The 26,496-nt window shown below is 38.1% G+C and overlaps 1 protein-coding gene and 1 long non-coding RNA gene across 15 annotated transcripts in view; one reads left to right on the top strand and one right to left on the bottom strand.

Annotated features, from left to right (window-relative positions):
• Positions 1 to 26,496, top strand: part of PSD3 (pleckstrin and Sec7 domain containing 3) — a 733,176-nt gene that overhangs the window by 637,391 nt on the left and 69,289 nt on the right. The window lies entirely within an intron of this gene.
• The window catches only part of LOC309855181, a 51,893-nt gene continuing 25,883 nt past the window's right edge, over positions 487 to 26,496 (bottom strand). The window contains exon 2 of the long non-coding RNA XR_014306649.1: positions 487 to 1,709. This is a non-coding gene — a long non-coding RNA (uncharacterized lncRNA). The remainder of the gene's footprint in view (positions 1,710 to 26,496) is intronic.

The raw sequence follows: 26,496 nt of genomic DNA, 5'->3' as shown, positions 1-26,496 counted from the left end.
TGACCTTAGCGGAAATGCTCAGTTTTTCTCCATTAAGAATGATATTTGCAGTGGGTTTTTCATAGATGGCTTTGATGATACTGAGGTATGTACCTTCTATCCCCACACTTTGCAGAGTTTTGATCAGGAAAGAATACTGTACTTTGTCAAATGCTTTTTCAGCATCTATTGAGAGTATCATATGGTTCTTGTTCTTTCTTTTATTTATGTATTATATCACATTGATTGATTTGCAGATGTTGATCCAACCTTGCAGCCCTAGAATAAATCCTACTTGGTCTAGGTGAATAATCCTTTCAATGTACTGTTGGATCCTATTGGCTAGTATTTTGGTGAGAATTTTCGCATCTGTGTTCATCAAGGATATTGGTCTGTAATTCTTTTTTGATGGCATCCTTCTCTGGTTTTGGGATTGTCGCGGCCGGTGCGACAAATCGACCAGGAACGTGAGGGTAAGAGGATGGTGAAAAGAACTTGAGACAAAGATGGGGGCAGGAGGAACACTGAGGAGGATGTCCAACAGTGCCAAGTTTATTCAAAGCACGAAGGCCATATATATAGTGACAAGAGAAGCAATACACCTGTGCCTAGTTAAACAACCCTGAGTTCCCCTAAGTTTCACATTTAACTAGAAGCAGACCTCATGACGCCAAATGGCTGATGCTAGTACAATTGTTCTGTATTGATACAGCAAACCTGAAAGTAATTTATGAGCAGTACTAGGATAGCAAGGACCAGCAATAAACTTTTGACCCCAACCGAATTGTTCTCATTTGTTTAGCAAGCATGTGGGAAGTCATGTAGGCAAGCGCACAACACATAGCACAGACCCTTTCTCAGTGCTACTCAACTTTTCCCGTCCTAAACCTTTTTTTAGGTTATTCGGACTTTAAAGGAGGCACAAGTCAGGGCCTGTTTGGTCCTTGTCTCAAGCCTAATTGTGGCATCCCACATCTCCCCCTTCGTTTTTTAAATAAGTCAAGCATATGAATTTGAGCCTGAGCATGCAGTCATTGCTGTCCTAGTACAAATCTGTACAATGCACCATATTAAAACAAAAGCAGGTAATATAACAAGGAGTCTAGTAAACAACCAGAATGAGTGTTACTAGTGCTGCTATTCCTGCTATCAATAGACCCAGAAAACGTTTGACTCATTTGAGCTGCAACTGCAATTCAAAGGCAAACTGATAACTATAATTAGCATACCAAGGTACTTCCACTTCCACAGGTAATAACATATGGAGGTTGCACAGTTACAAACACTATAATGGGATCTGTGCCTGACGAAGGAAGGGACACAGGTAGACAATTTGTCGTCATTAATATTCATTGTTATTGTTGTCATATAATATTCATTGTGACAATGGTCACAATGAGTATTACACAATAGATGTCCCCCTTGGAAAGAGGTGAGAACTATTGATCCCAAGCCCACTACCAGTAAAAAAGGTCTAGGAACACAGGCCCGCAAAGTCAGATTGAAGTGTTTTGTGGCAGTATAACCATTTCTGGCTATTTGCACTCTGATTGGTCCCAGGGCAGCAACCAGTTTCCAGAGTTCTGCACGAAACTTCCCTCCGGCTGTAAGGGGGGAGACGTCTTCTTCTCCTTATGTTCTGGCCGTTCAGCGTGAGGCGAGCCATCCTCTGTTGGAGACGTGAGGATTCGGCACCATCTCTCTGGCATCCAGCATTGGGTGTCCTCATCCTGTGGAAAAATACAAACAAACCCTCACCCCTTATTGAGCACTGGGTCTGGACCTTTCCATACTCTGGTCAAAGGATCTTTCCACTGGGGGAATGGAAGTGGAGAAAAATCAGGATGCCAAAAGCGCTCAGCCGCTATCTGACCAATATCATCCACATTTTAAAAATTTAAAACATACAGGGTTAAAGTTAAATGGATATGTGGGGAATATTTCACTTTCCCTGTCATAGCTCCCCCTCTTTTAATTTTTTAAGGTAAGATTTAAGAGTGCTATTTGCATGTTCGACAATGGCTTGACCCTGAGAATTATATGGGATACCTATAGAATGTGCTATGTCGAATATGGCCCAAAAGGTTTGAAAAGCTTGAAATGTATAGGCAGCCCCATTATCCATCTTTCTTACTTTTGGGGTGCCCAGAGTAACAAATGCTGAAAGCAAATGATTTTGAAAGTCAGTAAAGGATTCCCCAGAGTGTGCTGTAGCATGTAAAAATCCAGAAAAGGTATCAATAGAAATATGGAGATACTTAAGTCTTCCAAAATGGGGAAAAATAGTTACATCCATTTGCCACAAGCATTAAGCCTTGAGGATTCACAGCACAAGTTGGTTGGGGATGATGAATAGGGCAAGTGGAGCAGCTCTTAACTATTTGTCGAGCTTCTTCTCTGGTTAATCGAAATTGTTTACACAGAGCAGCTGCATTTTGATGAAATCGAGTGTGACTTTGAGCAGCTTGCTCTGCCCCAATTGGTTAACACCAATTGTATGTGAGTTAATGCATCTGCAATAGCATTGCCCTCAGTTAAAGGTCCAGGTAAGTTAGTATGTGACCGAATAGGAGTGATATAAATAGGATTAACTCTTTTGTGAAGCAAACATTGAATACTTGTAAAGAGATGAAAAAGTTCATCATTAGTAAGAATATAAGCAGTTGGTAACAATGGAACGGCATGTGCTACGTAATGGCTATCACTGTATAAGTTACATGGTTCAGAAAATTTCTCCAGGGCTAAATGTACTGCTTTTAAATCAGCTCTCTGTACAGACTTAGTGGCATAAAATGCTCGAAAAGACTCATGACCCAAATGAGAAGATTTATAAATGCCAATATGTCCTTTTATCAGCATCTACAAAAACATTAATAGCAGAAGCGAGGGGACTTCCTGAATAGGATCATTTATTACAATAGAAATGGTAAAAAAGAAATGTAATAACTTATCTGCTAGTAAATGATATCGAAGTTGTCCTGGGTAATTAGAAAGAGCTATCTGCCAATCAAGGTTAAATTTGAATAATGTCTGCACATGATCAACAGTTAACATTGGTAAAATTTAAAAATCAGGTTCTTTGCCTGTGATATGAACAATTCGCTGGCGACCCCTAGTGATCAGTTGTGTTAACAATTCTATTTGTCCCGTAATAATATGCAGTTGATGTAGTGCTAAATGGATCCATTCCAGGGGCCCTTTCAAAGAACTGTGTTCCATAAAAGATAATTTCCCCCTGACAAACATGCCTGTGCTAGGACTTTCAAGTCTCCAGGGCACAAGGCTTTTAAACCTACGCTATCCAGTAGGGACAAGGTATATGGAGCAGTAGGCCCATATTGTGAAGTGGCCGCCTTAATTTCTTTTGGTATTTTAAAATTTACAGTATTATAAGCCCTCTGGCCATCAGGCAGTTGTGTCACAGGGTAAGCGGAAAATGCAGAAGTATCCTCTCCTGCTTGTTGGGCTTGATAAAGTGTCCGCTGTAGCGGTGTAGTTTTTAGCAGTTCAGCTCCTTCAGGAAGTTGTCTTGGACTCACGGGAAATATACTTTTAGGCATAGGCTCCCCATCTCTGTAGGGTTTGCCAGATTGAGGATGCTGCATTACTGGAAACCCTACACTCGAGTCCTTAGGTGTAGAAATCTTAAGGGATTCAGTCTGAGTTCGTCTATGTGTCATCAAGGCTGTTTGAACCCCAATAGACTCAAAACTTTTTCCAAAATGGGGATACTCTGGCTGACAAACAGAATGGCTTGGGCCTACAGGGGCAGAGGCAAGGAATACTTCTTTATCGTAGTTCAGAGGCACTCCATCTCCAGGAGTATCAAAAGAATCGGGATGAGAATCGGTGAGGCCAGCAACTAACTCAGGAGAAATACCTGCACCGAGATGTTCATACTCATTCTCCAATTCATCTATGGCCAAATTACAAAGAGAATCATGAGAAGCTATAGAGGTTAATTCTATAGAATGTTGCAGATCTAAAGCCTCTCGAATATCTTCCCAAACTTTCATGGTTCCTTCAGGGCAAGCACATGGTCCTCTAATTCTCAACTAATTTTTAATCTCTTGCCCTTTCTGCCAAATTTGTAAATTTACTGTTCCTCCTTTAGGGAACCAAGGACAAAGATCAGACACCACACCAGAAAATTGCTGTAAGGCCTTCTTTAGTGCTTAGACCCCTTCTGCTTTAAAAGGGCCTGCAATGCCATAACAAAAGGATCCTGTTCTGCTGTAAGGTTTTCTTTGAGTGCTTAGACCCTTTCTGCTTTAAAAGGGCCTGCAATGCCATAACAAAAAGATCCTGTTCCATAGACTGCAATTGCCCCATATTATTTTACTCTTGCTGTCACCCTCAACCTGGGCTTCTCTTACCTGATTGCTGGCAACTACTTGCCTGTATATGCGCGCTCCCTTGAAATGTGCTCAGGTCCCTGTTTGGGCACCACTTGTCGCAACCGGCATGACAAATCGACCAGGAACGTGAGGGTAAGAGGATGGTGAAAAGAACTTAAGAGACAAAGAGATGGGAGCAGGAGGAGCACTGAGGAGGATGTCCAACAGTGCCAAGTTTATTCAGAGCACTAAGGCCATATATATAGTGATAGGAGAAGCAGTACATCTGTGCCTAGTTAAACAACCCTGAGTTCCCATAATAAGTAGACCTCATGACACCAAACGGCTGATGCTAGTAAAATTGTTCTGTATTGATACAGCAAACCTGAAAGTAATTTATGAGTAGTTCTAGGGCAGCAAGGACCAGCAACGAACTTTTGACCCCAACGAAATTGTTCTCATTTGTTTAGCAAGCATGTGGGAAGTCACGTAGGCAAGCGCACAACACATAGCACAGACCCTTTCTCAGTGCTACTCAACTTTTCCTGTCCTAAACCTTTTTTTTAGGTTATTCAGACTTTAAAGAAGGCACAGGTCAGGGCCTGGTTTGGTCCTCGTCTCAAGCCTTATTGCGGCTTCCCACATGGGATCAAGGTGATGCTGGCCTCACAAAATGGGTTTGGAAGTTTTCCTTCCATTTCTATTTTTTGGAACAGTTTCAGGAGAATAGGAATTAATTTTTCTTTATATGTTTGGTAGAATTCCCCCGGGAAGCCATCTGGCCCTGGGCTTTCGTTTGTTTGGAGATTTTTGATGACTGTTTCAATCTCCTTAATGGTTATGGATCTGTTCAGGTTTTCTGTGTCTTCATGGTTCAGTTGTGGTAGTTTATATGTCTCTAGGAATGCATCCATTTCTTCCAGATTGTCAGATTTTTTGGCATAGAGTTACTCATAATATGTTCTTATAATTGTTTGTATTTATTTGGTGTTGGTTGTGATCTCTCCTCTTTCATTCATGATTTTATTTATCTGGGTCCTTTCTCTTTTCTTTTTGATAAGTCCGACCAGGGGTTTATCAATCTTATTAATTCTTTCAAAGAATCAGCTCCTAGTTTCATTGATTTCTATGGTTTTGTTTTGTTTTTGTTGTGTTTTTTGGGGGGTTTCTATTTCATTGATTTCTGTTCTGATCTTTATTATTTCACTTCTCCTGCTGAGTTTAGGCTTTTTCTGTTGTTCTTTCTCTAGCTCCTTTAGGTGTAGGGTTAGGTTGTGTATTTGAGACCTTTCTTGTTTCTTGAGAAAGGCTTGTATTGCTGTATATTTTCCTCTCAGGACTGCCATGCTGTGTCCCACAGATTTTGAACCATTGTGTTTTCATTACCATTTGTTTCCATGAATTTTTTTTAATTCTTTAATTTTCTGGTTTACCCATTCATTCTTTTTTTTTTTTTTAAAGATTTTATTTATTTATTTGACAGAGAGAAATCACAAGTAGATAGAGAGGGAGGGAAGCAGGCTCCCTGCCGAGCAGAGAGCCCGATGCGGGACTCGATCCCAGGACCCTGAGATCATGACCTGAGCCGAAGGCAGCGGCTTAACCCACTGAGCCACCCAGGCGCCCTACCCATTCATTCTTTAGAAGAATGCTATTTAGTCTCCATGTATTTGCGTTCTTTCCAAATTTCCTCTTGTGATTGAGTTCTGGCTTCAGAGCATTGTGGTCTGAAAATACACAGGGAATGATCCCAGTCTTTTGATACTGGTTGAGACCTGATTTATGACCCAGGATGTGGTCTATTCTGGAGAATGTTCCATGTGCACTCAGAAGAATGTGTATTCTGTCACTTTGGGATGAAATGTTCTGAATATGTCTGTGATGTCCATCTGGTCCAGTGTGTCATTTAAGGCCTTTATTTCCTAGTAGATCTTTTGCTTGGATGATCTGTCCATTTCAGTGAGGGGAGTGTTAAAGTCCCCTACTATTATTGTATTATTGTTGATGTGTTTCTTTGATTTTGTTATTAATTGGTTTATATAGTTGGCTGCTCCCATGTTAGGAGCATAGATATTTAAAATTGTTAGATCTTCTTGTTGGACAGACTCTTTGAGTATGCTATAGTGTCCTTCCTTATCTCTTATTATAGTCTTTGGTTTAAAATCTAATTGATCTGATATAAGGATTGCTATCTCAGCTTTCTTTTGATGTCCATTAGCAAAGTAAATTATTTTCCACCCCCTCATTTTAAATCTGGAGGTGGCTTTGGGTTTAAAATGAGTTTCTTGTAGGCAGTATTTTGATGGGTTTTGTTTTTTTATCCATTCTGATACCCTGTGTCCTTTGATTGGGGCATTTAGCCCATTAACATTCAGGGTAACTGTTGAGAGGTAAGAACTTAGTGCCCTTGTATTGCCTGTAAGGTGACTGTTACTGTATATTGTCTCTGTTCCTTTCTGATCTACTACTTTTAGGGTCTCTCTTTGCTTAGAGGACCCCTTTCAATATTTCCTGTAGAGCTGGTTTGGTGTTTGCAAATTCTTTCAGTTTTTATTTGTCCTGGAAACTTTTTAATCTCTCCTTCTATTTTCAATAATAGCCTAGCTGGATATAGTATTCTTGGCTGCATGTTTTTCTCATTTAGTGCTCTGGATATATCATGCCAGTTCTCTCTGACCTGCCAGGTCTCTGTGGATACGTCCACTGCCAATCTAATATTTTTACCATTGTATGTTACAGACTTCTTGTCCCAGGCTGCTTTCAGGATTTTTCTCTTTGTTGCTAAGACTTGTAAATTTTACTGTTAGATGATGGGGTGTGGACCTATTCTTATTGATTTTGAGGGGGGTTTTCTGTGCCTCCTGGATTTGGATGCTTGTTCCCTTTGCCATATTAGGGAAATTCTCTACAGTAATTGTCTCCAGTGTACCTTCTGCTCCCTTCTCTCTTTCTTCTTCTTCTGGAATCCCAATTATGCTAATGTTGTTTCATCTTATGGTGTCACTTATCTCTCAAATTCTCCCCTCGTGGTCCAATAATTGTTTGTCTCTCTTTTGCTCAGCTTCTTTATTCTCTGTCATTTGGTCTTCTATATCACTAATTCTTTCTTCTGCCTCATTTATCCTAGCAGTAAGAGCCTCCATTTTTATTGCACCTCATTAATAGCTTTTTTGATTTTAACTTGGTTAGATTTCAGTTGTTTTATTTCTCCAGAAAGGGCTTTTATTTCTCCAGACAGGTTTCTCTTATATCTTCCATGCCTTTTTCGAGCCCGGCTAGCACTTTGAGAATCGTCATTCTGAACTCTAGATCTGACATATTACCAATGCCTGTATTGATTAGGTCCCTAGCCTTCAGTACTGCCTCTTGTTCTTTTTTTTTTTTTTTGTGGTGTGTTTTCCTGCTTTGTCATTTTTTCCAGATAAGAATATATGAAGGAGCAAATTAAATAGTAAAAGGGTGGCAAAGACCTCAGGAAAATGTGCTTTAATCAAATCAGAAGACACCCCAAATTGTGGGGGGGAGAAAGGGGGTAAAAGGAAGTTCAGAAAAAAAGAATTAAAATAAGAAAGCAATTAAAGAAAAAATTTAAAAAGGAAAAAAATATATATATATTAGACTGGTGACTAGAACAGGGTCACCCACTTAATTTTTGGATTATTTTGGTCTCTTAGAAGAAACTGCCTCACAAAATTTTAAAGAATGAAAAACATATATAAGGGTAAGCACAATGAAGAGATGGAATATGACTATAAAGATGAAAAAAAAATTTAATTTCTAAAAAAGGAGTTGATAAGGTAAGTTGGTTGGGAGAATAAAGGAAACAAAAGTGGAGGGAATTTGCTCAGGCTGGAGACTAGAAAAAGCCCGGGGCTAGATTTAGAGTGTATTTTGATCTATTAGAAGAAGTTATTCTCCCAAATTTTTTAGAAAAATAAATCCTATGTGTATACAAAAAATAAAGTTAGATACAATGAAGGTTAAAATATGACTATAACAATGAAGTTTTTAAAAAGATTATTTTTTAATGAAAGGTATTGTTGAGATAAAGTAGTTAAAAAACATTAAAAGAGGAAAGGGTAAAAGTTAGAAAAAATTTAGCAGAAGAAAAAAAAATTTAAAAAAATCAACTTTGCAAGACTAAAGAATCATGGGGAGAAAGCCATGAATTCCATGCTTTTCTTTCTCCTCCTCTGGAATTCTGCCGTTCTCCTTGGTAGGTGAACTTGGTCTTGGCTGGATTTCTTGTTGATCTTCTGGGGGAGGGGCCTGTTGTAGTGATTATCAAGTGTCTTTGCCCGAGGCAGAAGTGCACCATCCTTACCAGGGGCCAGGCTAAGTAATCCGCTTGGGTTCACTTTCAGGAGCTTTTGTTCCCTGAACGCTTTTTGTAGAGTTCTGGAGGACGGGAATGAACATGGAGGCCTCCCAATCTCTGGCCCGGAGTAGCTGAGAGCTCAGGGCCCCACTGCTCAGTGCGCCCTCAGAGAAGAGGGTTCAATCACTCCCATCTCCCTGGTCTCCAGTTGCACTCTGAGCTCACCCAGCCTGTGACCAAGCATCTCTGTCTCTGGTACACAGCCCCGCCTGGAGCCTCTTGACCCCGCAGATCCCTGAGCTCTTTCAGGGGGTGGTCTCCCCGGATCTTATGGGGACCCCACTCACAAAGCAGTGGCCTGTGCCACGGATTACAGTTCAAGGTTAACCCCGAGTTGAGAGCTCACTCCTTGGCTCTGTCTCTGTAGCCGGCTTCCCTGCTCTAATACCTACGAGTTCTACAACACTCAGACACCCCCGATCCTTCTGTGACCCGGCAGGACCTCGGGCCACGATGTTCCCGTGTGGGCTTCACCCTGGTTTAGCCTCTGGAGCGATGTCCCTTAGTGGAGCAGACTTTTAAAAGTCCTGATTTTGTGCTCCGTTGTTCTGCCGCTTGTCGGGAGCCGGCCCCTCCCCCTGCAGTCTCTATTCCCGTCACTTTGGATTCACTTCTCTGCCGGTCCTACCTTTCAGAAAGTGGTCGATTTTCTGTTTCTAGATTGTTGCTCTTCTTTTTGATCTCCTGTTGGTTTTGTAGGTGTTCGCAATGGTTTAATAAGCTATCTAGCTGATCTCCTGCTACCTGATGTAGTCTCAGCCTGCTACTTCTCTGCCATCTTGACTTCTCCCCTCTGGAATAGGAACGTTTTAACAGTATTGTCTTCAAATCCATGAACATGAGATGTCTTCCATTTATTTGTGTCTTGAATTTCTTTTAGCAATGTTTTCTTTTTTCAGTGTATAAGGTTTTCCCCTCCATTAAGTTTAGTCTTCCTAAGTATTTTTTATTTATTTATTTATTTATTTTTGATGCTATTGTAAGTGGAAGTGTTTTCTTAATTTCCTTTCAGGATTGTTCATTATTGGTATATAGAAATGCATCTGATTTTTACATGTCAATTTTGTATCCTGCAACGTTGCTCAATAGGTTTCTTAGTTCTAACAGGTGTTTGTTTTGTTTTGTTTTGTGGAATCTTTAGAGTTTCCTGTTTATAAGGTCATGAAATCTGTGAACAGATAGTGTTACTTTTTCCTTTCCAGTTTGGAAGCCTTTTAGTTCTTTTTCTCACCCGTTCCAGGTAGGACTTCAGTACTGTATTGAATAGAAGAGGTGAAAATGAGCTTCTAATTTCTGTTCTTAGAAGAAAAACATTCAGTTTTTCATCATTGAATATGATGTAAGCTGTGAGTTTTTCATATATGACTTTTATTATAGTAAGGTAATTTCCTTTTATTCTTTGTTTTATATTATCACAAAAAAGTCTTGAATGTTAAATGCTTTTTCTGCATCTATTGAGATAATCATCTGGCTTATATCCTTTTTCTGTTAATATGATTATCACATTAATTGATTTTCATATATGGAATTATCTTTACATCCTAGGACTAGATCTCACGTGGTCACAGTGTGTACTCCTTTTGATGAAATATTGGATTTGGTTTGCTGGTATTCTGTTGGATTTTTACATCTCTACTCTTCAGGAATATCAACCTATAGTTTTCCTATGTATCTTTTTCTGGTTTTGGTATCAGGTTAATGCTGGTCTCATAAATGAGTTAAAACTATTCCCTCCTGGGGCGCCTGGGTGACTCAGTGGGTTAAAGCTTCTGCCTTCGGCTCAGGTCATGTCCCAGGGTCCTGGAATCAAGCCCCACATCGGGCTCTCTGCTCAGCAGGGAGTATCCTTCCCCACTCTCTCTCTGCCTACCTCTCTGCCTGCTTGTCATCTCTGTCTGTCAAATAAATAAAATCTTAAAAAACAAAAACAAAAACTGTTTCCTCCTCTTCAATTTTTGGGAAGAACTTGAGAAGAATTGATTAATTCTTCTTTAAAACTCTTCTTTAGGGTACCTTAGTGTCTCAGTTGGTTAAGCATCTGCCTTCAGCTCAGGTTGAATCCAGGGTCCTAGGAACAAGTCCTGCATCAAGGTCCCTGCTCAGTAGGGAGTCTACTTCTCCCTCTCTTGCCCCTCCACCATGGTCGTGCTTGGTCTCTGGCTCACACTCTCTCTATTGCGCGCACACACACACACACAAATAAATAAATAAAATCTTTTAAAAAAAATAAATCTTGCCTTTAATTATGGGTAAGCCATGCAGTCCTAGGCTTTTTTTCCATTGGGGAGGGTCTTTTGTTTGTTTGTTTTTATTGTTTTTTTTTTTAATGTAAACTTTATTTTATTTTTTCAGTGTACCAAGATTCATTGTTTCTGCATCATGGGGAGGGTTTTGATTACTGATTTACTCTAGTTATATCTGTTTTGATTTTCTATAATTAAATAATTCAGTCTTGGCAGATTGTATTTCTCTAGGAATTTACCTCTTTCTTCTAGGTTGTCCAACTTGTTCATAGTTATTTCTTATAATGCTTTTAGTTTTGTGGCATCAGTTGTATTCTGTCTGTTTTCATTTCTGATTTTATTTATTTGTAGTGTAGTTAAAGGACTGTCCATTTTATAATCTTTTAAAAAAACAAATTCTTGGGGTGCCTGGGTAGTTCAGTTGGTTAAGCATCCCACTCTTGATCTTAGGCTCATGGGTTCTAGCCCCATGTTGGGCTCCACACTGAACATGGAGCCTACTTTAAATAAAAACAAACAATTCTTAGTTTTGTTGATTTTTTTTTTTTGCTATTTTTCTGGTTTCTATTTCATTTATTTCTACTCTAAACAGAAATACACTTTTAAATATAAAGTTAGCCTCTTATAGACAGCTTATAGTTGGGTGTTGTTTTAATATCCATTGAGACGCTCTGTATTTTGGTGGGAGAGTCTAATCCATTTACATTTAATTATTAGTAGTGAAGGACTTAATATTAGCATTTTGTAAATTGTTGTCTTTTTTGTAGCCTTTTGACACTTTTTTCCTCTATCAGTGTCTTCCTGTGCTTGTTTTTTTTTGTTGTTGTTTTTTGTGGGGTTTTTTGTTTGTTTGTTTGTTTGTTTGTTTTTTTAAAGATTTTATTTATTTATTGGACAGACAGAGATGACAAATAGGCAGGCAGAGAGAGGAGGAAGCAGGCTCCTTGCTGACCAGAGAGCCCGATGCGGGGCTTAATTCCAGGACCCTGGGATCACAACCCGAGCCAAAAGCAGAGGCTTTAACCCACTGAGCCACCCAGGCTTCCCTGTGGAGTTTTTTGTTTCTTTGTTTGTTTTGTTGTTGTTGTTGTTGTTTTGTTTTGTTTTGGCACAGAGAGAGACAGTGAGAGAGGGAACACAAGCAGAGGGAGCAGAAAAGGGAGGAGCAGGTTTCCTGCAGAGCCGGGAGCCTAATGTGGTGCTTGATCCCAGGACACTGGGATCATGACCTGACTCAAAGGCAGATGCTTAAGGACTGAGCCATCCAGGTGCCCTCTTCCTGTGCATTTTATTGATATTTTGTAGAAACATATTTTTATCATTTTCTCATTGCCTTTTGTATATCTTTTGTACATATTTTCTTTGTGGTTACCATGAGGCTTACATAAAATATTTTATATATATAGTTCTTACAGTCTCTTTTAAGCTGACAACAACTTAACATTTTCAGTCACATACAAAAACACTTAACACTTTCACTGCCTACCACAACATGCACAATTTATTATACTGTTGTCAGCATTCTTATAACAAATTTTTGCGTTTATAGTTATTCTTGATCTATTTCTCTTTCAACTGTAATATAGTTATATGTGATTTGCCACTACTACAGTATTTCATTACTCTGTATTTGTCTATATATATGTCTTTACCAGTGAGATCTATACTTCATATGCTTTCATGTTGCAGTTTCCTTTCATTTCAGATTCTTATTTTGTTTTCATTACACTTTAAGTATGGCAGGTCTAGGTGTAACAAATTCCTTCAGTTTTTGTTTATGAGGGAAAATCTTTCTCTCTCCTTAATTTTTTAAAGGACTAATTTGTTGTATATAGTACCTTTGGTTTGTAGGTTGTTTGTTTCCCCTCATTCTGGATATATCATCCTATTTTCTTATGACCTGCAAGGTTTTTCTTAGAAATCCTTTGAGAGTCTTAAAGGATCCATGTAAATTACAAGTCACTCTTGTTACTTACACAAGTCTCTTCATCTTTGACTTTTGAAAATTTGATTATAATGTGTCTTGGTGTAGTTGTCAGTGAGTTCATCTAGATTTGAGACTTTGGGGCTTCTTGGATCTAGATGTCCATTTCTTTCCTGATTTGAGATGTTTTTGGCCGTTATTACTCTCTGTAAGCTTTCTACCCCTATTTCTCTTCTCCTTCTGGGATTCTGATGATATGTGTTTTGGTCCAGTGGATGGTATCCTATTGGTCTATTAGGCTTTCTTTACTCTTTTTCATTCTTTTTTTTTTTTCCTTTGTGTTTCTTTGACTGAATAATTTCAAGTTGCCTGTTTTCAAGTTTGCTTATCCTTTCTTCTTGCTCAAGTCTGCTGTTGAACCCATCTAGTGATTTTTTTGTAGTTCAATTATCCTATTATTTAGCTCCAAAATTTCTGTTTAGTTCCTTTTTATATTTTTTATCTCTTTGTTAATATTCTCATGTTGTGCACACATCATTTTCTTGAGCACATTGAGCATCTTTATAATGGTTACTTCAAAATCTTTATCAGATAACTTATATACCTCTCCTTATTTGGGGTCAGTTTCTGGAAGTTTATTTTGATTTTCTGATCAGGCCTTATCTACTTGTTTTTCATTTGTCTGATAACTTTGTACTGGGATCTGCACATTTAAAGTTACCCCTCTCAGTCTTTACGGACCATTTTCATATAGGGAAGACCCTTGCCATTCCCTTGCCAATCTGCTTGGCTAATTTTTGAAGATCTTTGAAACTTTTTTTGAGTGATGGAACTTCTCTATGCCTCTGAATGCAGTTTCTCAGGTAGACAATCTTGCATTCTTCTTTTTCAAGATCTTGTAATTTTTGCTCTCTCATGTTTATTTGTAGCAGTGCAACTACTTTGGTTTTACAGCAGGAAGCCACAGCTCTCTCTTCTTCTTAGTGACAACCAGGCATCCAGAGTATGTCAGTTCCAACCATTTCCCTTGGGCAACCCTCTGATAAGAATGCCAAATACACACTCCATCCTTGTATCTCTCTCTCTAGAGAGAAGCCTTAGGTTTTGCACTTTTCTCCCAATCTTACCAAGCTGTGCCGGCTGCAGCAAGCCATGCACCACTTTCCTTTAATTTCAGCAACCTCCAGGTATCTAATCTATGCTGATTCACTCAGAATTCTGAGTGAGGCATGACAGAAACCATTACTTCAGCAACCTTCCAAAAAGGTTGCCCGTTTTCAAGTTTGCCAGAACGTTAGAGGCATTCTCCACTCTTACCCTTACCCTGAGGGAGTAGTTAAGGGGTAGAGTATTTTCTTGTGGTGCTGACCTGTGGCAGTTTCAGTGAGGGGATAACACATAAAGTGAAATTATTGTTCTTATCCATATCAATGTGGTTCTTCTTGGCTTTTTTTTCTCATAGTACTGCAGCCTCTTAACTGCATTCTGACATTTTCATAAAGGCATTTTGATGCATGTATTATGGCTAAATTGTGTTTCTTTGGGGGAACAGGAACTGAGACTTTTTATTTTGCCATCTTGCTGGCATCACTCCTAGGAAAATATTTTTAAATCTACTTGGACTATGATAAATAGTTTTGGCATCTTTTTCTTTTCACTTTATTTAGTATCATAAGCATTCAGTTATTTATGACAATATCTGTCTCATCACAGCCTCTTCTCACCAGATTACTTATTGGTGTTTGGATATTTGAAGAGAAAGTTCCCATTCATTTTGAACATTTTGTTTTTAGTGTATAAACACATGCCCTTACACGTTTAATATTCTTCTATAGCTGTTGTTTCACAAGGGTGTTTCTCTGGGAAAGAGTCTTTCCTTCGATATGCCATCTACAGTACTGAATGAGATAGCATCCCCTATATCGTGGCACCCACACTTGCACCATTGATATAATAAAATGCTTTGGAATCGAGATGCCACTAATGGGAAATATATTTAACTTATTTTTATTTTAAACATTTCAAGTGTTATAATAATGCTCTATATGATAAAATAGAAAGAACAATTTGCTTTAAAAACCACCCATCCTTAGGAGTCTTCCCAGTCCAAAGAAGGACTTTGAGTGCATTTTATTATATTCTGTATCAGCATTTTACATATTACAAGAGCAGCTTTGTAAGGAACACTTTTATAATTCTCTTCTGTTCTATTCTTTATTGGAGATTTTTTCTAGATGTCTGCATTGAGAAGGACCATATTTTACACAAACCCTTTTATTTTCTTCCTTTTGTAATAGGTTAGGTAAGGAATATTAGAGCTTGGAATGCTTCACCTTGGACCAGAGTTCTCTTTGTCAATAAGTCACCTTTGCAGAAAAAGTTGCAGAGTTAGCTGAAATCGAAAGATTACAAAGAATTTGCAGTATCCTCTTAAAATTTACACATTACTTTGAGTCAGAAAACAACAGGAGAAATGGAAACTGTCATTGATAATAGATTATCCATGCTCTTACATGGTCAGATACCTTGTATTGTCTTTATTTCTCTATGGAGCCAGCACAGCTTCTAATTTGTAAGTCAACCATTTTGGCCTCTGCCAAAGCAGCATGTGTGTACATGCTAGGCCCACATTGGTCCTTTCAGTTAGCTTTGTCTCTGCAGGAAACAACCCGTTTAAATTAAATTTCACATAGCACAGCTGTTTCCCCAGCAGAAATCCTATTCTCTTGGCTTACTTTTTCATTTTCTCTAAAATCTCTGTAAAGGGCATAGCTGTCTTTGGCAAAACCATTTCATTGAATACCAAGCCACAGGATTTCCACCCACTCCATCCCAGAGTGAACCTGGGAAGAGAGAAAAATGCTCTTGCAGTCAGCATTTGACAGAGGCAATGCAAAGAAAGATGCTTTTCCGAGTTACCAGCTTTTCCTATCTTGTTGCCCTCTCCCTCAGTTAAGTGAATTGGATTGAGTTTGACTCATCCAGCTACCAAAGAAAAAGGGCTAAATATTGACTTGGGAATGACTTTGTGAACATTGAATTTTTAGCAGCAGTTTGTATTAGAGCGCCAAAGTTAGATTGCCCACGATTCTCTTTTTTCATGCCTTTCACTCCATATAAATTTCTCAGCATTAAAGATTCTGTCCAAAGCCTTCCAGTAATTGTTCTATACTGGGTTCCTCCTATTTTTCTCAGGTGGGCAAATCCTCTATCGCTGCTCCCTACCACAAAATGACTTCTAGTATCTTGACTCCTAAAGGGGCAGCAAGGGGCTGATGGGGGTTGTGGGTGGGGGGACGGGGATAGTATTCCCTAAGATGGGACACAGGACCTTTACTCCCTTGATAAATTAATCAAGTAAATCTTCTAAAGAGATCATAATGATTGGCAACTCACTGCTTTAAGCCCACCTTCCCTTTATTATAAACACATACACATCATGCACACACAAAACCCCTCTCTCTTTTAAATAACATAATATTTAGGTGCTCATTCCATTATCAGATGCTTATCATTTATGTTTAAGCTTTTCATCAACACTTCTCAACTATGAAATAACCTAATGATTTTTACCCATGTGGAACAATTCAGTTAGTATTTCCTCATTAATAGTGAAAAAAAAAGTCATTAGAGGCATAGCTTAAATTATACTGAGAAAGAGCTCTGAATCCTCAATTTCCATTCATTCAGCCTCCTTCCCCACATCCATCCCAACCAAAGAGGCTTATCTGATAACAAAGGTTTTCAGTGACTGCTATAAGAAATTGAAGAGTTAATACATATCTGATGCCTCTAAAGTTTGTAATCCTGCCTGTGTGTTTATAACCCTCTCATGACTATTCCTCTATTAAAAAACATGTCGTTACAAAGCATTGCTTTTTTATCTAATATTGAAGAGAATAATCATTTCTCAATCCAAGCATCACACATCAAAGAGATAGGAAATGGGTTAGCTAACATACTAAGCCAGCTTACTTCAGTGATCATTCAGCCAGAAATGACTAGTTAACTTTACATCCTCAACCAGATTCAGCTTACTTGTGGCTACTACATAGCAACTATGCAATAGCTTATTCTCTTTTTCTTTAACCTCCTGCTATGTTAAGAACTAATGGTTACTTTCTCTCTCTTACTGTACTTCCCTGGCTCTAGCTACTGTTTTACTGAAATTTCTCTAATCATCTACTTTAATTAGAGTAACTAACTTTTTGAGATTTTCTAACATGGACTCATTTTCCATTATTCTTCCTTATTATTCCCATAAACCGTGAAAAACCATGAACATGTCAACATTCCAACCATTTCATGATTCCTGGATGGACACTTAAAAGTAACCCATGCATCTATTATCAGTTGAACTTTGGCAAAGAAACTACCATTCCAAAACAGAGGGCTGTACTAGGAAGAAAATCCATAGTGAATACTTCTATTAGATTAGGACTATGCCGGTTCTTCAAAGTGCTATACACTAGTGACATGATTGTGAGCAAGATAGAGTCCCTAAAGAAGCATATACTCTGTCTGAAGACAGAGGAAAAAAAAAAGAAAACAAAACAAAACAAAAATCTGAATGCAATTTGATAGGTGTGGTATAGAAACACTTAACTAAATCTTGGGAAGAGAAAGGAAGATTGTGGAAGAATTCATGAAGTAAGTGATATTTAAGCCTACATTTGAAGACAAATATAACTTCATCATACAGAGGATTGGGACAGGGAGAAACCTATGTGGACGCCTAACTGTGTGAGACCACAACACATTTGAGAAGCTACAGGTTCAGCGGAGTATAAAGAGTATCCAAGGCATACGAAATAGCCTAGAAAATTGTGTTTCATAGTTGAGATTTTATCTTAGAGCAATGTGGAGCTATCAGAAGGTATAAATGGGGGATGCCTGTGTGGCTCAGACCGTTAAGCCTCTGTCTTCGGCTCAGGTCATGATCCCAGGGTCCTGGGATCAAGTCCAATGGGGCTCCTTGCTCAGGGGAGAAGCAGGGGAGCCTGCTTCTCTCCCTGCCTCTGCCGACCTCTCTGCCTATTTGTGCTTTCTCTCTCTCTCTGACAAATACATAAATACATAAATAAATAAAACCTTCAAAAAATGTGTAAATAGGATGTGACATGATCAGATATATATTTTAGAAAGATCAGTCTGACTATAGGATAGGGAGGACTTGAGTAAGATTCGATCATCGAGAGAGGTCAGATGAGCTTGAACTACAGTAGGTATAACTATAGGGATTATAGGGATAACAGAAAGAGGGAAATATAATCTAACTAGAAGTGTTGAATTCAAGGTGTCTTTGGAATAATAAATAGATACATCCAGTAAACAGTTATGGATATTCAGATCTGGAGCTGAGGAGGAAACCTAGAAATACACATCTGGAGAGCCATCAAAAAATAGTTAATGTAATAAACTTAAACTTATTATTATTGGAATATAAAATACTCATTACAGAATAGTCTAATATTATCACTTAAACATAGTTTATATATGCTTTAAAATTTTGAAATTGCTATGAAGTGATAAAATGAGTAAAATCTTGTTGATCTTGATGACCCATCATTGTCAATATTCAGGTATTAACTTCATATCCATTGCTGAGAATAAGTCATCTGCTAGCTAAAGGCTTAGACAAGCCTTTGCTACTATTATAGAGCTTCAAAAGCTCCCTGTTAGTTTCTATCATGGGCTTTGTGCCTGACCTTGCTAGTCTGTGCCTTTTTCTCGAAAGTATTTTTTTGTAAGCTTTATGACGGTATTTCTATTATGGGTCTGGTGGTGACAAAACTGAACTATGTTACTCTTAAAATAAATTGCCAGGTGGTTGATGGAATGGTTAAGAGAAATGGGTATACGTTGCTGGTTGATACATGGCATTAATTACTTGAATTGCATTCTCCAAACCAGGCTCTTCAGAGTCTTCTAATGTCTCTTATCTCAAGGGTCTAGAAAACAGCTATTCAAACCTGACTATATTTGTCTTCACCAGGTCTTTCAAAGGTGAAAAATCAGTTCATTATCTAAAAATTTAGTTTTCTGTCATAATATCTTCAGAACTCTCTGTGCTCGTAGCAAAATGTTCTCTTCATTCCTTGGATTACTTGGAAGAGAGGTTTGTTCCAACTGCTAATAAGGTTTTTAAGATCTGATTGGGAAGAGAGTTGTTTGTTTTTGTTTTTGCAGTGTTTGAAGTAGAGGTGGCATCAGGAGTGAGCCAGGACCAGGCAGAAGAAAGGCACTGATGATTTAAGTCTTCTGACTGTGATGATAACAGACGGTCTGGGGCTGATATGACAAATACCTTAGTGCCAGAAGCCGGTTTGTCCCTGAGAGCAAAAAGCTTTCCTGTATGCTCAGGGCGTTTTTATTTCCTTTCATGAAACTGCTGGCTCTGTGCTCTATCACCCTTTGGAAAGGGTGTCCTGACCTCTCATTCTCTAAAACAATGGACTGTGCGTAAAAGGAAAAGTTAACTAGGCTTTAAAGCCTAGTGTTTCCTTGGAGAATGATGATAATATCCAAGTTTTCACTAGTTATAATTTAGTTGAATGACATAGTCCAGCAGAGAAATGTGACCATTATATAAGAGATATTCTGGAAATAATAGCAATTCTAAAAGACTGTAAATTTATAAAAAGACACTATAGCTAGAAATACACCTGGTTGCTTGGGCTTAAGACTTATAAGCTGTACTCTGAAGATTTCTGTTTAAAAACACAATTCTGGGACACCTGGGTGGCTCAGTTGGTTAAGCGGACTGCCTTTGGCTTTGGTCATGATCCCAGAGTGCCTGGATCAAGTCCCACATTGGGCTCCCAGCTCTGCAGGGAGTCTGCTTCTCTCTCTGACCTTCTCCACTCTCATACTCTCTCTCACTCCCTCTCTCTCAAATGGATAAATTAAATCTTTAAAAATAATAATAATAAAATAAAATAAATAATAAGAAAAATAAAACACAATTCTCATTCAGATGCCCAGTAAATAGAAACTAGTTTATTCCTGAAGAATTGTTTTGTCCCCACATGAAAAGATGATGCAGTGCTTTGTGGTTTCTTCCAAGTTATTCAAGTTTGAGATAGGTCCAGAACACAAACTTCATTCCCCATTTGCTACTCAGCTCCCTAGGCAGTGCTTCTCTCTCCTTCTTTGTCTTCCTCTCTCTCACTTTCCCTCTCTTTCTTCCTTTCAATAAATATTATACCCCCATAAGTCATGCGAAAGTTGTAAAGGGAAACATGAATTAGACACTAACTTGATCTCACAGGGCTCTGAACTGAGTGACAGTAGGGTGGATGATACACACATCAGTGTGGTCACATCATAACAAGCACATGTCAGTGATGCTTAGAGCTGTGAAGAATGCAGGAAACAGCCTCCAACTGATAAAAATAGAAAAATGGAAGAAGTATGAAGGGTGCTTGAGATACTTTTCTTTTCTGCTTATAAACTTAGACACTTCTTAAGTCTAAGTCTTTTCATATGTTAAGTCAGGGAATCCTATTAGATTTTTCAAAGGCCATTGATAGTTATCACCTCTATCTAACTCTCTTTTTTTTTTAAGATTTTATTTATTTATTTATTTGATAGAGAGAGATCACAAGTAGGCAGAGAGGCAGACAGAAAGAAAGGAAGGGAAGCAGGCCCCCTGCTGAGCAGAGAGCCTGATGCAGGGCTCGATCCCAGGACCCTGAGATCATGACCTGATCCAAAGGCAGCAGCTTATCCCACTGAGCCACCCAGGCGCCCCACCTCTATCTAACTCTTAAGTTGTGGAATCATTAAAAATATAGATCCTAAATTCCTAATTCAGTCACCAGTCTGATCCTAGAAAATTCCTGGGCTTCACAGAAGTCCAAGGCCTTACTGAGAAAGCATTTCAAGTCCTTCATAGTCTCCTATGTTTGTACATGCTCGCTCTCTATGTAGACTAAGGAGAGTTATAGGGCAAAATGATTCAGTGCATAATGAACTTCTCCTACTATAGGCCACTACAGGCCAGTACCTCCACATTATTGTAGCGTATAATGAAAACATCTTGAACGCTTTGACTTTAACTTGTTTATTCTCTTTTAATTCTCTATATTACTATAATATAGGTTATAGTTTTCTGACACTAAAATTGCTTACCTAACAGAAAATTAGATGAAAAGATCCCTCAGTCTCCTTTTAATTTTTAAAATTCTACAAATAACCAGTTGTCAAATGTGTAATTAGTTGAGTGATGAGCTAAAACATGCCTTCATTTCATATGCTCTTACTCCTCACTTCCCATGTTTGTGGAAGCATAGCACTTTATTTGCTCCCTGGGAGAAAAAAAAGACACTGAATGATTTTTAGAAAGCGACCTAACCAGAAATATTTAGAATTTTTTAAAAAAGATAGTCATCAAGTTATTAAAAAACTTTTAATGCCTTTTTAAAAATCAAGGATTAATAGACTGTCTAGGATCCAGTTTGCTTTAATTATTAACATTTTTATTAATATCATCAGAGTTTCAAACAAGAATTTGTTCTCAATTTTTTCAGTCTTTATTGTCTCAGTGGATATCAAGACCATTTCAACATTGCTTTAAATTGTTTTAATTAGGTATACCAATTTTACCTATTTAATAAGGTATGAAGTGAGTATTATTTTGAAAACTGGAATCTGAGAATCTTTTCAGTTGATATTGAAGAATTTCTGTTGAGATTTGGTCACTTCCAAATGGAACTTTATATTTACCTGAGAATACAAGGTTTCAGACTGATACCAGTTTTTTGTACATATGCAGATGATTTCTGTGTTAGTGTATTATGATTCAACTTTGTAAGATGTTTAATTAACAAGGCTCTTGGGGGGAAAAATAGAAAGCTTTTCATTCCATACTTTAAAAAAATTTTTTTTAAATATTTTATTTATTTATTTGACAGAGAGAGAGAAATCACAAGTAGGCAGAGAGGCAGGCAGAGAGAGAGAGGGGGAAGCAGAGAGCCCGATGCGGGGCTCGATCCCAAGACCCTGAGATCATGACCTGAGCCAAAGGCAGAGGCTTAACCCACTGAGCCACCCAGGTGCCCCTCATTCCATACTTTAAATGAATTTAAAATAACATAAAATCAACATTATTGGTGCTTAATAGGGTGGTGGGATGCTCTAATGAGTCACACTAGATAAAAAAGTTGTATATTGCAGCTGAACACGGAATAAGAGTAACATGTTTTTAGGCATCACTGTCACCTTTCATTTGTTTGAAAAAATGGATAGTAGCTAAATGTTGTGGAATATTTTCTTTTCTTACAGAAACTTTCTTGATTGCATTTATTTTGCTGTTTCATATTACAGTTTGCATAGCAAAGACTCTTAAGTTTGAAATAGTTTGATGATAATTTACTTCTTTCCCAGTTCCATCACTTAAACACTCTCTTCTACTTTAAGTGATGAAAAATAAAGATGTCAGAATAAATCTGTAGGATAAAGTCGTTTCTTTTTATCCAGTTGTCAATCCTGGTGTTTCCATTCTCACTCTGGAATTTGCTCATGTTTTATGAACTGGGAGCTTCAATTTCTAGTGGGAGTTCAGAATGCCAAGCATACTTTGTTTTTTTATTAGGTTTTTTTTTTAAATTAGAATGTAGTTGACATACAATATTATATTCATTTCAGGTGTACAACACAATCATTCAACATTTGTATACATTAGGAACTGATTACCAACATAAATCTGCTACCATCTATCACCATACAAAATGAAAAGGCAACATACTGAATGGAGAAGATATTTGCAAATTATACCACTTGTATGGGATTATCCTAACTATGTAATGAACTCACACAACTCAGTATCAAGAGGTAAAAAATCCAGTTAAAAAATGGGCAGAGGACATGGGTAGACATTTCTCCAAAGAAGACATATAGATGGCCAATAGACACATGAAAAGATGCAGCAAAATGAATGGACTCAGAGGATATGATGCTAAGTCAAATTAGTCAGAGAAATACAAATAGCATATGATTTCACTTACATGTGGAATCTAAAAAAAAAAAAAAATCAACAAATAAAACAGAAATAGACTCATAGATACTGATAAAAATCTGATGGTTGCCAAAGTAGAGGGGGTTGGAGGGGTGGACAAGCCAGGGGAATGGGGGTGAAAAGTACATACCTCTGGTTATAAAATAAATAAGACAGGCAGATACAATGGATAACATAGGGAATATAGTGCATAATACTGTAAAACTTTGTATGGTGATAGATGGAAGCAGATTTATTTTGATAATCTTATATATGGCAGACTATTTTAAATTGCTAGTGGCTGAAGTTCCAGTACATTGTAAAAGGACTACATCTCCCCATCCCCCCCACCATGTTTTTATTTTTGATGTCTCATTTTACATCTTATTGTTATGTCCCTTGACTAATTATTTTAGGTCTAGATGATTTTACTGCTTTTGCTTCTAACCTTCATACTAGCTATGTTAGTACTTGATCAACTACTTTTACTGTATGTTTACCTTTAACACTAAAATTATTTCTTTCATATTTATTTTTCTTGTTATGGCCTTTTCTTTTGTGCTAAAGAAGTCCCTTTAACATTCTTGTAAGACCAGTTTGATGTTGATGCACCTCTTTAGCTTTTGATTTTCTTGGAAACTCCTTATCTCTCCAGTTCTGAGTGATAACCTTGCCAGATGAAGTATTCTTGGTTGTAGGGTTTTTTTCCTTTCAGTACTTTGAATATATTGTGCCACTTCCTTCTGGACTGTAAAGTTACTCCCGAAAAACCACCTGGTCATTGTGTGGGGGTTCCCTTGTATATAACTAGTTGCTTTTATCTTACTGCTTTTACGATTCTCTTTAACTGTTAACACTTTGTTTATTGTATGTCTTGGCATGAGCCTTTTTGGGTTCATCTTGTTTGAAGCTCTCCATGCTTCCTGGATTTGGTCTGTTTCTTCCAGGTTAGGGAAGTTTCACCCATTATTTCTTCAAATAGAGTTTCTTTTCCTTTTTCTCTTCTCCTCCTGGGATGCTTTTAATATGAATATTAGTATATTTGATGTTGTTCCATGGGTCTTTTAAATAATCCTCATATTTTTAAAATTCTTTTTTCTTTTTGCTATCATAGGTGATTTCCACTGTTTGTCTCCCAGATCACTGCCCCATTCTTCTGCTTCATTTAATCTGCTGCTGTTGGTTCCCTCTTGTGTATTTTTCATTTTAGTTATTGTATCCTTTAGCTCTGATGATTCTTTTTTATACTTTCTTTGTTGAAGTTCTTATTGTGTTTATCCATTCTCCTCCTGATTTCAGTGAGCCTCTTTATGACCATCACCTTAAACTCTTTATCTGATAGATTGGTTATGTCTGTTTCATTTAGTTCTTCTTGGGTTTTGTCTTATTCTTTCATTTGGAATATATTCCTTTATCTCTTCATTTTGTGTTAACTTTCTGTGTTTGTTTCTGTGTATTAGGTAGATCAGTTACATCTCCCAGTTTTGAAGGAGTGGGTTTATGCAGAAGGTGTCCTGTGGGGCCCAGTAGTGTAAACTTTAGTCATTCAAGCCCTTGTGTTGGCAGTGTGAACTCTTCTCTTGTAGCTGGGTAAGGATTGGCAGACTCACTAGTTTATAGGACTGTCTCAACATGGTTGTCTGTGAGGCTTGGCTATGACCACTGTAGACATGCTGGTGAGTGGGGTTGGCCCCTAACCCATCTTGCCAAGCATTCTGGCTGTGACTGCTGCAGGCATGCATTCTGGTGTGCTGGGTTGGCTCCCCATATAGCTAGCTGAGAGGCCTGGCTATGACAACTGTAGGAGTGCTGATGGGTGGGATAGGTTTCTGATGCAGCTGGCTGTGAGGTATGGCTATGACTGTTGCAGATGCTCTAGTGTGCAGGGGTGGCTCCCTAGGTTGGGGTCACTAATGCCAGCCGAGGCCACCAGCATGTTTTGTGGGGCAGGGAGCCACTTGGGAGGGAATGCTGGTTTGGGGTAAGCAGTTTGGCAGTTTAAGTCCACAGGCAAATGTTAACATTAGGTGAATGGTGCTAGCCTAGTAGATAGAGAGTGTCAGAAATGGTTCCTGCCAGGACCCCCCATCCCCAAAGAACATTCCAACAGATTCCTCTCTCTCTAATACAAACCATAAGATTAGTTGATGTATCTCCTTCTCTGTTAACCCAGGCACTTTTGAAACTGTTGTATCTGTGCTGGAACTTGGAGCAAGTGAGTTATGTGTGTGCCCCTTAAGTCCTCCCAGATCCAAGCCCCACTGATTTTCAAAGCCAGACTTCATGGGTGCTTATCTTTCTGATGCAGATCCCCTGAGCTGTGGAGCCTAATGTGTGTCCTGGAACCCTCCATCCTCAGGGAAGGCCCTCATTGGTTTAGAAATCCCTTTTTCTGTGGCTCAATGAACCGGGAGTGTAGTTCTTAACTAAACAACATCCTGCCCCTCCTACCAGCTCTTTATGGATTTTTTTTTATATCCTTAGTTGTGTATAATCTGTTCTTCTATTCTTCAGTTTGTTCTCAGAGATGGTTGTCTATAAGTAGTTGTAGCTTTGGTGTATTCATGGGAGGGGATGAGCTCAGGATCTTCCTTTTCCAGTATCTTGATCCTCTCCTATTTTGCCTTTTTTTTTTTTCATGGTAAAGTGATATTACTATTAACTACAAAATCAGAAGTTTGTGAGACTTAAAATTTCTAGACTTCGGTTCCATCCTAACTATATAGATCTTGTCTACCATTTCTGTCCTGTGCAGTATTTTCCTTCCAATATAAGGTAAACTGGCAGTGTATCATACTTTTGGAGACTGCTGTAGAATGGAGTCTTCTTCTGCAACAATGGTACAATTCTCCCAAGTTTGATAATTACTGTTTGCTTTTACTTAGAGCTATAATAAATGTTACATTTTAAAATCCTTTGCACTTTTAGAGCAGTCTAAGAATGTCATCCTTTAGGCTTGGTTTTAAATGAAAATATCAGCAGATAGAGGATATGTTCTAAGAATATTTATATTTCTCCAAGCTCAAAGGCTTAAATCTTTCATTATTAATAGCTATCAGCTGGTCTCATGTTTCTTATTCTACCTATAGCAGTTTGTTAGACATCATGATATAGGTAGGAGTTTAATAGATAAGAGCAATTGTAATAATCCCAAGAGGTATTTGGGGAATGAGAAAAGATGAAAAACAATGACAGAACTAACATCTGAAGGTTTGTCTAAAGAGGAGATAACGAAGAAATGCTCAGCAAGGTAGGAGAGAAACCAGGGATGTATTTTAATAGAAGCAAAGGAAGAATTTCAAAAATATTGTTGACTTCTTTGGGTGCCGTATGATGAGAACAGACAATAATTTATTGAATTTTTCAATTAAGAGGCCATTGATGATCTTTGCCAGAGGATTTTCAGTGAAGCATAGAAATGAATTCCAGTTTGCAATGGGTTAACAGGTAAACAAGAAATCAATATATAAAAACAGCTAAGATGGACTTGTAACTCATCTAAAAGAAAAGAGGTGATACCAGAGAAGGGAGCAATATTCAGAAGAAGCTATGGTTTTACAAAGATAAGAGACTTGTATTGTACTTTTAGGCTTTGGTGAAGAAGCCAGAAGATCGTGGATAATTAAAAATAGAGAAGA

Source organism: Mustela nivalis, assembly GCF_964662115.1.
Source record: "Mustela nivalis genome assembly, chromosome: 20".
Lineage (NCBI taxonomy): Eukaryota > Metazoa > Chordata > Mammalia > Carnivora > Mustelidae > Mustela > Mustela nivalis.
Note: the sequence above shows the minus strand (reverse complement) of the source record. Positions and strands in the feature narration are given on the sequence as shown.